Source organism: Rhipicephalus sanguineus, chromosome 10 (assembly GCF_013339695.2).
Source record: "Rhipicephalus sanguineus isolate Rsan-2018 chromosome 10, BIME_Rsan_1.4, whole genome shotgun sequence".
Lineage (NCBI taxonomy): Eukaryota > Metazoa > Arthropoda > Arachnida > Ixodida > Ixodidae > Rhipicephalus > Rhipicephalus sanguineus.
In genome coordinates, this window is record NC_051185.1 from 14477596 (window position 1) to 14488752 (window position 11157).

Sequence of the window (11157 nt, forward strand, 5' to 3'; positions counted from 1 at the left end):
GTGCTACGGAGCGAGGGGTCGTAAGTTCGACTCCCGGTGGCGGAATTTTTCCTTCTAGCTTTTCCTTCTTTGCCGTCTGTTAGTCTATGTATTTTACAACGTCATATCCGTGATGTAATACGTCAGTGGAGCCGTGGTGGACCCCAACATAAAACACTTTGTTGTTAATATTGTCATAGAAGGATATGGTTCTATGACGAACACTATTAACAGGTTATGACATGGATAACGTGATATCACAATAACGGGAATCCTGAAACCTTTTTTTTCTCAGTCACGTGTGCCGCATGTTGTGCCGCATACCCACATACCACGGCCCGTGGAATGCGGGTATACGTCACAAGTGACTGCAAACAACGAAGATAATAAACTGTTAACGCGACAGCGTCAACGAACTCGTGTCGCTAAAAATCCAGTGCCGGCGCTGGCGGAGTTGTGCATGAGCGAAAGATGCCAATGGAATAACAGGATAAAATTACGCTTCCCGCCGTAATAAAAGCCAGGCATTCTGCGTGGCAGTCAAGTATTGTATCATCCAGCCACGCCAGTGCTTGAAACGTAGTAATAAGTGGAGGGCTCCGGAAATTTCGACCACCTGGTGTTGTTCTTTAACGTGCACCTAAATCTAAGTACACGGGCCTCAAACATTTTCGCCTCCATCGCAAATGCAGTCGCCGCGGCGGGGATTCGATGCCGCGACCTTCGGGTCGGCAGTCGAGCGCCATAACCTCTAGACCACCGTGGCGGGACAGTGTTTGAAACTGTACGGGCGTCATGTCAGGACAAAGTCATTTGTGGTTGCAGCGTTGGCTATCCAGTTTTATAACAATGCAATAAACATCAAATGTGCGTTCATTCTACTCAGCAAATTATAGTCAAAAGCTGCTTGATCCCGGAAGAATACGCCGACGACCGCTACCTATGATAAGCACTCCATCGCACCGTAGCGTACACCTCGTCGTGACAAAACTGAGGTCCTTGTCCTAACGTGAGTGCTGTCGTTACGTCGGACCATAAGCTATTCTATGGGCGCCGGTGTTGCTGACGTTCCTGGGAAGCCCACGATATGCACACAATTACTCAAAGTACACAAAGACGTCGTTCCACCTTGTAACGCTTGGCTGAAAGCGAAAGTAGCAAATGCGGCAAAGGCTACTTGCTGAATTCTTCGCAAGAAATCGACTCCCACAATGCGTGGGTCTGCCGGAAGTTTTTTGCAGAGAAAGTAACATATTCTATTTCTGACCTTACAGCGGAGCCACTCTGCACAATTACGTTGCTTGCACACTTGCATATCTTTGTCTATTAAACTTCCCATTGTGCTTGTTCAATTGTTCCATGCACATGTGCGCCTAGTCCTGTGGACAAAATGTACATTATTTCGCAGATTTTACATCCAGTCTCTCCATTTGCCAGAACATATAAGCATAATATGTTTTTCTAGATACCGCCTGTGCGAAAATTTTAGATTCACGGGAAGCTGAGTTACAGTTACATCGCCATTTGCGCATACATACTTGTTCATATATTACCGCAATCTCTTGATCCACACTACAGAGCTTCTGCAGAAGCCAGCAATCTACGATGTCTCCTGTAAAATTTGCCCTCTTCCTAACTGTTGCAATCACAGTCATGGACACGTAAGTATTGCTATCATTGCTTCCAACTACTAGCAACAAATAATTTGATTTCTTTGCATCATTATTCTAAAGCGATAGCGTTAAAGAGCTCGTTTCGCAGAAATTCCGGTGTCGGCGTTGGTTTCGGCTTGTTGATTGTGAGCGAAAAATCCCCGTTGTCTGTGAGCGAGAAGTCGAGAAAAAATCCACAGCATATCCACGGGGTGAATGATGATGAGGGGGGCAAAGACTAGACTAGAGGACTAGATCACGCATCTGCAACGCAGCGAGCGCGGAGCGTCGGCGTCACGAGGCGAGACGGGAGAGGGGGGAGGGGAACTAGAGCACGCATCTGCAACGCAGCGAGCGTTTCCGCGCCATCTAGGGATCCTTCTGAGAACTAGAGGTGGCTACGACAGCGCCATCCAGTGAACACCAAGAACTAGAGGTAGCTACCTACTACTACATACTACAGAGGAGGGACAGACCCACACCCAAAGGAGCCACACCAAAAGGTGTCTCCTTAACGCATCCAATATTGCGTGGCCGAAGCATTCAATAGCGCCAAAACTTGTCAATTTTATTTGCAAAATTTCACTGCCTCATTTCTAAGTTTCATCAGCGAAATATATATATATATATATATATATATATATATATATATATATATATATATATATATATACACACACACACTCTGACGAAGGCAGGCCCTCGTGTCGAAACGTTAGTAAAGTTTGTTTCGCACGTTTGTCGTCCTTTCTCAGCTATATATTATATATATATATATATATATATATATATATATATATATATATATATATATATATATATATAATGACGCAGGGACAAAATAGGTGTTTATAAATAGGACCACGTATGCCATTCATTTACCACCAATTACAAGGTCATTTCCTGAAAACTACACCCGGCAGATAGCCTCCTTTTACATAACGGCGTTGTTGCGAACGCTTCTTGAAGTCGCACACGCGCCTCCGTAGGTCCTCATAAATCGCGGCAACCTCATCGTCAATGGCTTGCGATTGGCATCAGTGGCTTCGTCAAGAATTTGAAAAGTGTAAGTTGGCTCCACGCTACACACTGTATATAGCTTCGTAAATTTTTATTATTGGTGAAAAGACGAAACTTGAACGCACTGTTGTCATACCGACACAACCAAGACGCGGACGTGTATCGCCCAGTAAGTCGATTGATCAGTGCCGTTGTGAAACAGGAATGAACTCTTGTTATGCTCAATGTGCCGTACAGATACTCATTTTCTCTGCACGCGTGAACTCCGAGCACGCACTGCTAGCGCACGCAGCACAATTCGTTTACCTTGGTCATCGTACTTCAGTCAGGGTTGGGCAGCACCGCGATAGTATCTTAGATACATTAAAGTATCTGTATTTTTGTATCGTGATACATTTGAAAAATGTGCGTATCTGTATCTCAGCAGTGAAATACATTTACGATGTATCGAATGTATCGTGATGCTATGCAGGACACGAATATCTCGTTACTTTTTTTGGCGACATTGAGCTGATGCGTTTGGGAGAGGGAAGGGAGGACTTTTCATGCTAAGCCAAGCAAAGGCGCGCCCCCAGTCGGCGATACAGGGAGGTCGGCGGAGGGTTCCGCACACGAACAATATTTCCATTGTATTAAAGGGTCCGATGCCGCTGACGGTAGAACCGAGGAGTCAGTGCTGACGAAAGCAGATCTCTCTCGAGGCCGGTGCAACACGCCCAATTTTTTTTCGGGCGATATTTCGGCATTCATTAGCGATAACACTAACTTGTGCTCTTCTGCAGTGGTAGATAAACTTTTCTATTTCGCGAGTCGTGTGTCGAAACCGAACTGACGCTGTCCAGAAGACAGCTTATTTGAGGATCTAATGTTACTACAGTGCGATGAACGCAACAACCCTCTCTGCGAAACAGATAGTACGTCCAAAATAAAGATATACTTTTAAATGCGAAGCATTTCTTAGCGAACCTTTGGTACTTTGAGCGTTTCTATCTACGTATCTATCTATCTATCTATCCATCTAGCCGCCTACGTCTGGGTGCTCTCATGATCACCGATACTTAAGCGCGCACAGACAAGGACAAAGAGAGTTGACGACAACACAAGCGCTTACTTCCAACTGACATTTATTTACGAAAATGCAAAATATGAACTCTTTTTTTCATGACGTCACAAAATCGTACTGCTGATATTACGTGAACGTGCTGAGAAACCGTGTTTCTTTCGACGACAAGAAAATGGGCGGTGCGCTGACGCATGACTGACCCGCCTTTGCAATCAAATCTGCCTCTATTATCTCCCTCACATCTTGGCTTCTATTTCTAGCTACCACCCTACACATATCATATATTGGTTTACAAGACCTGCCATTCTTCAACCCACACTCATGACAATGCACCGAAAGATTGCCATCACGATAGTTCCCCACCTTCCTCTTGTGTTCCATGAGTCTTTGGTTCAGACACCTACCAGTCTGGCCGATGTAGCTGAAGCCGCATGATAATGGGACCTCGTATACTACTTCTGATACGCACGGTACAAATGGCTCCCGATGCTTGATGCTCTTTCTTTTTCTTAAATGGGTTCGTCATTTGGCAAAGCCGTTCGTCATTTGGCAAAGCCAATCATTGTGCAAAGCCGAGGCTAAGTAATAGCTGCACAACAAAATAAGGTGATATGTATCCTCATCCGATTCTTCACGGGAACAAATTCGGCTGTTGTATTTCCTATCCCATAGAAGAAGCATGTTATGTAGGCAGTGTCAAGTGTTAGTCTGTGTATTAAGGCGAAAAACTTATATGTATCATGGGAATGTGGTCGACAGCCGAAAGCTGGTGCCGACTCGAAATCGTACAAAAAAGGTCACGTGACCACAAGCACGCCTCGTGTTTCGATCGACGCGCACGAGCTTCGTGTTCGTCATCCTTGCAGCGTTCACGTGTTTTTAAAAAATCTCGGACAAAGCCTACTTTTGTAGCTATATTACGAAGCTGCAAATGCTGCGCTGGTCAATTCCATCGATGTTCATATTTCTGCAATACTACCGTTAACGCAGTGCATGGCTACATAACAAGACAAGCGGGGCAATGTTAGTCACACGCGTTCCTTTTTCCTGCAGAAATGCTTCAAGTCACAGCACCGGCCAGAACAGCGGCTACAATATAGGCAGTTGTCGTATCAGAGTAAGTCACTGCACTCGTTTAGAGAGGTCGAATTTTCATACCTAGAATCATATGTATCGGTATATATGAGATATCGGTATTTGCATTATTACTACAAGCGCACCCTGAGATTCGAGTTTTCCTTTGAGAAATTCTTACCCTTCTTGATTTGAATGTCATAAGACGGTACAACATCCTTAAAGGACAAGTTAAAATTTAAAAAAATTCGCAAGGCGTACCCGTTTTGAACAAATTATTCGGGTGGCACCAATTTCGAGATATCAGTCTGCAAGTGCGCCCTACTAAATGTTCGGGCTGTTCCAGTTTTTTACAAGCTCTTCAATGCGTTCTTGTACTTAAATGCGCTTTTTATTAAAAAAAAGAAGTCGCGAGAGCAATCGTGCACTTTTTACGGCAAGTTCAATCGCGCGTATATCAAAATTATGCCTGCCCTCAGATTATATTCCAAGTGGATATGCCTTGCAGGCTCACCGCATGCAATTCGTGTCATAGTGCAATTAACTAAAACATTAATTATGCATCTTAAGTGTACTGACGTTTATGTATTTAACATTTATGCAGTTGCGCTGCAACCAGACAGCTGACTTCTCAAGGAAGTTTTCTCGACCGCTTATTTTAAATATTGTTTAACATGCTCCTAGAAGCCCTCAGTTGTTTTTTCTTCGATGGCTATACTGGATACATGCTCGAGTATTTGTGTGATTTTATAATGATTGGGCTCAGAACAGTCCTGATACCATCATCTGTTAGAACGGCTTAAAATTCCTACTTTAGACATATTCAATTAGCGCAACAAAGAACAAAGGACAATACGAAGGTGTAGACTTGACGCGGGGCTTAACTTCAACTGAATTTATTTACAGAAGAAATATACAAGTCACTCGATGCCCAGAAACCGGCGAAGCAAGGCTAAGATCATTCAGATAACGCTCATAATTCTTACGCCAGCGTTTTGAATTGTTCAACCTACGCTTAGACTGCATCTAATTAAACAATTCAACGCGCATATTGCTATCAAGATATGGCCTTCATTATTGGTGAGAGGCTGCTACGGATCATTTAGGCACATTTTTGCAAAGCTGCGAGAGCACTATTCACGACGCCATTTCTTTCATTATTTGTCACTCCCTTCAATAAGATTATAAAAATCTGAACATATCAAAATATTTTTAGGACGAAACCTTGGTCAAGCCTCGCGTCTTTCGGTGACACGTGAAATGTCCGAGATGGGCGCTTACAATTACAAGTAACTATAAGATCTCGAACTAATCCACACAACATTGTGTTTTACAAACTTGTTAAGTATTGCAAATACCCATTCTTACTAAATCTGACGTCTTTTTTATCTGAAGTCGTTTTGGCGCGATAATTTTCACAAAGATTTTTTTCTGTAAGTGCTCTTTCTCATTCGCTGGCCGCCTGGAATACTCGTATATATAATCTACTGCAGAGATTGAATTAAACCGCAAACACTAGGCTGCACATTAATTAATTAATTAATTGTTAATTAATTAATTAATTAATTAATTAATTAATTAATTAATTAATTAATTAATTAATTAATTAATTAATTGCTTACTTCCTTGCTTGCTTGCTTACTTGCTTGCTTAAAATAAAAAAATAGGAAGAAAGAGAAAGACAGCAGCAGAGAGAAAGCAAGAGAGAGAAAAAAGACAGACAATCAGGGAGAGCAATACACAGAGAAAGAAAGAAAGACAAAGAAAGGGACACAAAAAAGACATAGAAAAAACAGAGATCATGACGGAAACAGAAAACAATAGTGAGAAAAAGAAAAAGATAGAAATAAACAGGAATCGATAAATAAAAGGAGAAGAAATAGAAAAGTAAGAGACAGAAAGAGCAAGACAGAGAGAGAAAAAAAATAGAGAAAAAAAAACAAATGGAAAGAAACATAGACCCCCCATAAAAGAAATTTTAATTATTCAGCTACCTAGCGCTGTGATTTCCAAGCGATTCCCACTCGAAACCGATCGGTACCTAGCGAATACTCGTGATTTACAATGTGATCACATGAACACTTCGTGAATCGGCGTGTGAATGCACGTGGGCCTAGTGAAGCCAGGTCCAGCCGAATGCCAACCACAGCTTTGCTGTGCCCAGCCTAGCGCGACTTAGTGCAAGCTGGGCAATTTTTTTTTCTTTACCATTTAACTCTTCTTTTGGAAAATCATTTATTTTTGCGCTGCAGAACCTGTAGAAATGAAGTAGCCACGTTGATATAAGCCTACACCTCGCCACAGCAAGCCAGTTAGAATAGAACAGAAGTAGTAACTAAAGCAAACGTAAAGCTGTGCGTTTTTTAATGCGAAATATTGTAATCTTGAATGATACGAAACCTTGATCCACTGGCGCTGGTCAGTGCGAAGTTGCAACCGATATCACGGTACGCAAAGAATCGATCTCAAAAATGCGTATTTTTTTTTCTCCCTGCTTTCTAGCTTTGCACTGGTCCAAACGACAGCTCGTGCGGTGGTGGCCCAAACTGCCAGTGCAGAAAATTTCAGACCGGCGCTAACGTCCAATATCGCTGCCAAATTTATCAACAATGGCAGGGAGCATAACGCTCCATATGAGACTTCGTTACATAAAAATTATAGCAATAAACATTGCTACCACCCTACAGAATAATATATATGGGAAAACGTTTTCAACCACAACGATGGCCATGTGCTTGAACACCCGCTCTGAACACGAAGGTTAGTACTCGTTTCGTTGTTTAACAGGCTAAAAACACACTAGTTTACTTTGTTACGTAAGTTAGGTTATTTTCGAACCTTGAACACACATGACATTGTAGAGCTCCATGCGGCGCTCAGGCCGTTTCAGGTGAGAGCTCACTTCCTAAATTTCTTCAAAACCTCTACCGATATATGCTTTCGCAGTTGCAGTAAATTACGGTGAGGCCAGTTCTGCCGCCACATGAAAATCGTGGTCTGCCACGGTGGTACTGTGCTTACGGTGCTCGGCTTCTGACCCGAATGTTGCGGGCTTGATCACGGCCGCAGCGGTCGCGTTTCGACGGAGGTGATATGCTATAGGTGCCCATGTGCTGTGCGATCTCAGTGTACGTTAAAAAACACTAGATGGTCGAAATTCCCGGAGCTCACCACTACGGTAGGGCTCATATAATATCGTGATTTTGGCACGCAAAACCCCAGCTTTATTATGTAATCGTTCAATGTGGTTATATTTAGGAGCACATTATCATGATGACTCGCGTGTATTTTTTTCCTGTCAGTACAGTTTCTGCAGACTACATCCTCCCCTCAGTTCTTGTTTCAGAGTCTTGAACCGATGAAATTAAGCTCTTCTCATATTTAGACGGGAATGCATTTTGTTTTGAAGCAAACTACCTGGGAATGTCACAAGGAAACTACTGCAATGTGACAATATCAAAGGCAACTGCGCCAGCTATCTCGAAATGCAAATTCATTGTCTGTCAGGAAAATGAAGGGTTCACTCACACGCAGAACTTTGCCCTGTTTTTTATTTCGAAAGCTTCGAAAATTTTACTTTCGTTCTCATTTCGTTCATTGCTAACAATGCTTACTCATTTGACATCAGGGACGTCGCCAAAGACCTTGAAGCGCAGCGGTAAGTATCCACCAGTGCCTGCTGGAGAGTATATTGTGGTGTTCACGCAGCATACCGTTTGAGCAACGGCCAGTGTGACCGATGTGCACTCGACCACATGACAAAAGCTTACGCTATACGACCGACACAGCGCGATTTGTGGATACGTTGGCGCGCTTCTTTCCAGAGATGCTGCTATGATACGGTTTGCGTGCCGTTATGCGTTTCCATAGAGGAAGAAGAAAACAGGCCGAAAGGCAGGGAGGTTAGCCAGTTTTTATACCAGCTGGCTACCCTGTGCTGCTTGGTGCACATAAGACAAACCTTGCTCTATTTCTCGTGGCCACTTTCTTGGGGCTCTGTGAGATGCCATGCAAATGTGGCCTATGCTTTTGGTACATCGGCCGCTTATGTTTCGGTTTCCCTTTATTTTTTATTTATTTATTTTTTGCAACCTTCTGAGCACTCTTTCTGCCACAGAAAACAGCAAAGATTCTGGGTAGCCTGCGGGCCTTAGTCAACCCATTTGCTCCTGAAAGCTATAAGGTGCGCTGAATGTGCATAACTTTTTTGAAAGAATTCATAAGGCAGAAAGAAACAGTAGTTCACTTCACGAAATCTCTGTGGTGAAATTCAAAGAGAAGTAGTGCATCTTTTTTTCCTTCGCGCATAACGTCAACTAAAATGCATCTAAAAGTAGCCAGTAGAAGAGTAAAAGTGTACTGAAAATATTGAAAAAGTAAGAAAAAGACAGATCCGACGCGCTGTGGGAATTGGTGTTACGCGAAGCAACCACCGACGATCTGCATTACGCCGCATTTTGTGGCTTTGATGCAAATAATGTCAGTCATGTCGATCATCACGATGAATGGATCATCACCATTCATTATCGCTTGTTTGTCATGTACGCATGTACACCCGTGAGCAAAAGTATATACAATGCATACGTAAACTGGGGAGCTATCTTGTACACGTTCTGTGATAGAACGAAAAGAAACGTCACGAGAGGACGAGAGGGAGCAAACGTCGCGCCCATACGTCGCGCCCAAAAGGAAATTGCCACAGGGGGTGTATTAGCGTATAACGAACATGACTGACAGGGCATGACATTAATAACATGACATACTTGCCGCGTACGCCATGAAACCCTTCCCGACTGCCACTGTCACGTGTGACGCATGCCCGCACACCACGGCCCATGGTATGCGGGAACGCAGGTATGCGCCACAGGTGACTCACAGTCTGTATCAACCCGGGACAGCAAAAATATACATTGAAAGCTTCATAACACGCTTTGCGCAGATTAAACGAGATATATATATACCGTTAGGTATACTTGACGATGTTCATGTAGCACGCAAACGTTTACATATATACTTTTTGACTCAACAAGCTACAGACTAGCGTTGTTCGTCCCCGCAGCAATGCGCCGAGAAATGCTGCTTTCATTTTGTTTCAATAAAAGTGACGCCTGTGCTATAACGTGAGTTCAAATTCGACTGTTTGGAGATGACTGCGTATTGTTCAAAGAATTTTTTTATCCCGATGACCAAATTGAGGTAAATAATCTAAATAACATATTCCAGCGGTGCGAAAATGGGGAATGGTTCTCAACGCTGATAAAACCGTACTCCTCCATATCACGCGTAAAAAAGCACCCTTGCCTTTTGTTTACCAACTTGGTTCTTCACCTCTGAGGCAAGTTGACAATTACAATTACTTAAGTGTTACATTAACAACTAACTTATCCTGGAATGCACATATTAATAGCATTTGCTCATCTGCATTTACAAAGCTCTCCTTCCTAAAACATGAACTTGACGTGGCCCCAAGCAATGTTAAACTAATGTGCTATTATACTTTAATAAGACCTAAATTAGAATATGCCTGTCCAGTATGGCACCCATACACTCAACTTCACAGTAAATGCCTTGAAAGAATACACAGGAAAGCAGTCCGGTTCATTTTTAACAAATTCTCACGAGCTGAATGTCCATCTGAAATAATGAAAGCCAATAACATTCCCCTCCTTAGCACGCGTCGAAAACAGATCAGAATTGACTTACTTTCTCTGCTTCTAAACGGCAAGCTTGAGATTGACCCCTCTTCCATATCTTACGCCCTTATTAACCAGGCCCACAAAGAATCATCACGCTAAATCCTTAACACCTTATTTCTGTAGAACTGACGCTTAGAAGTATTCATATTTTCCACGCACGGTCTCAAATTGGAACGAAATGTTCCAATCTACTCTACTCTTGTGCACAGGAACCAACCACGAGGTACACAACGTAAATAAAGGTATTGCATCAGCAGCTGTGGTGTTACTTGCTTATCAGTTGTGGTCGTGCTTGTATATCAGCTTCGCTGTCCGTCCACTTTCAAAGTGTGGTATGAAGGCGAAAGTTTTTTTATCTAGCTTAAGTTTCAGGTGCGGCAGACGTCCGCAAACTGGTAGTTGATTAAGTAAAATTCACTAATTATCTTAATTAGTTAGCTTACGGCACATTGCAATTTTTATTGCCTTAGTCGGGCCTACGGCGTCAAAATACGTCACACATGATTGTTCAGCTTTCTTTCCCGCATAAAGGCTAGGAGAAACCTGTGGTGGGGTCACAGATCTACTTCCGTAGGTCTGGCGGACTGGTATGGTGAAGTCCCGCACGTCGCAGGTGGCGTCGACGAGCCATTTGTAGCCCGAGGCATGTCGCAAGTCGGCTTCCCACACTGAC

The 11157-nt window shown here is 43.0% G+C and overlaps 1 long non-coding RNA gene across 1 annotated transcript; it reads left to right on the top strand.

Annotated features, from left to right (window-relative positions):
- Positions 1–1410: 1410 nt before the first annotated feature.
- Positions 1411–7464, top strand: LOC119372485 (uncharacterized). The gene is made up of 3 exons (XR_005179556.2): positions 1411–1640; positions 4768–4831; positions 7291–7464. It is a non-coding gene; the product is annotated as an uncharacterized LOC119372485 (long non-coding RNA).
- Positions 7465–11157: the final 3693 nt, after the last annotated feature.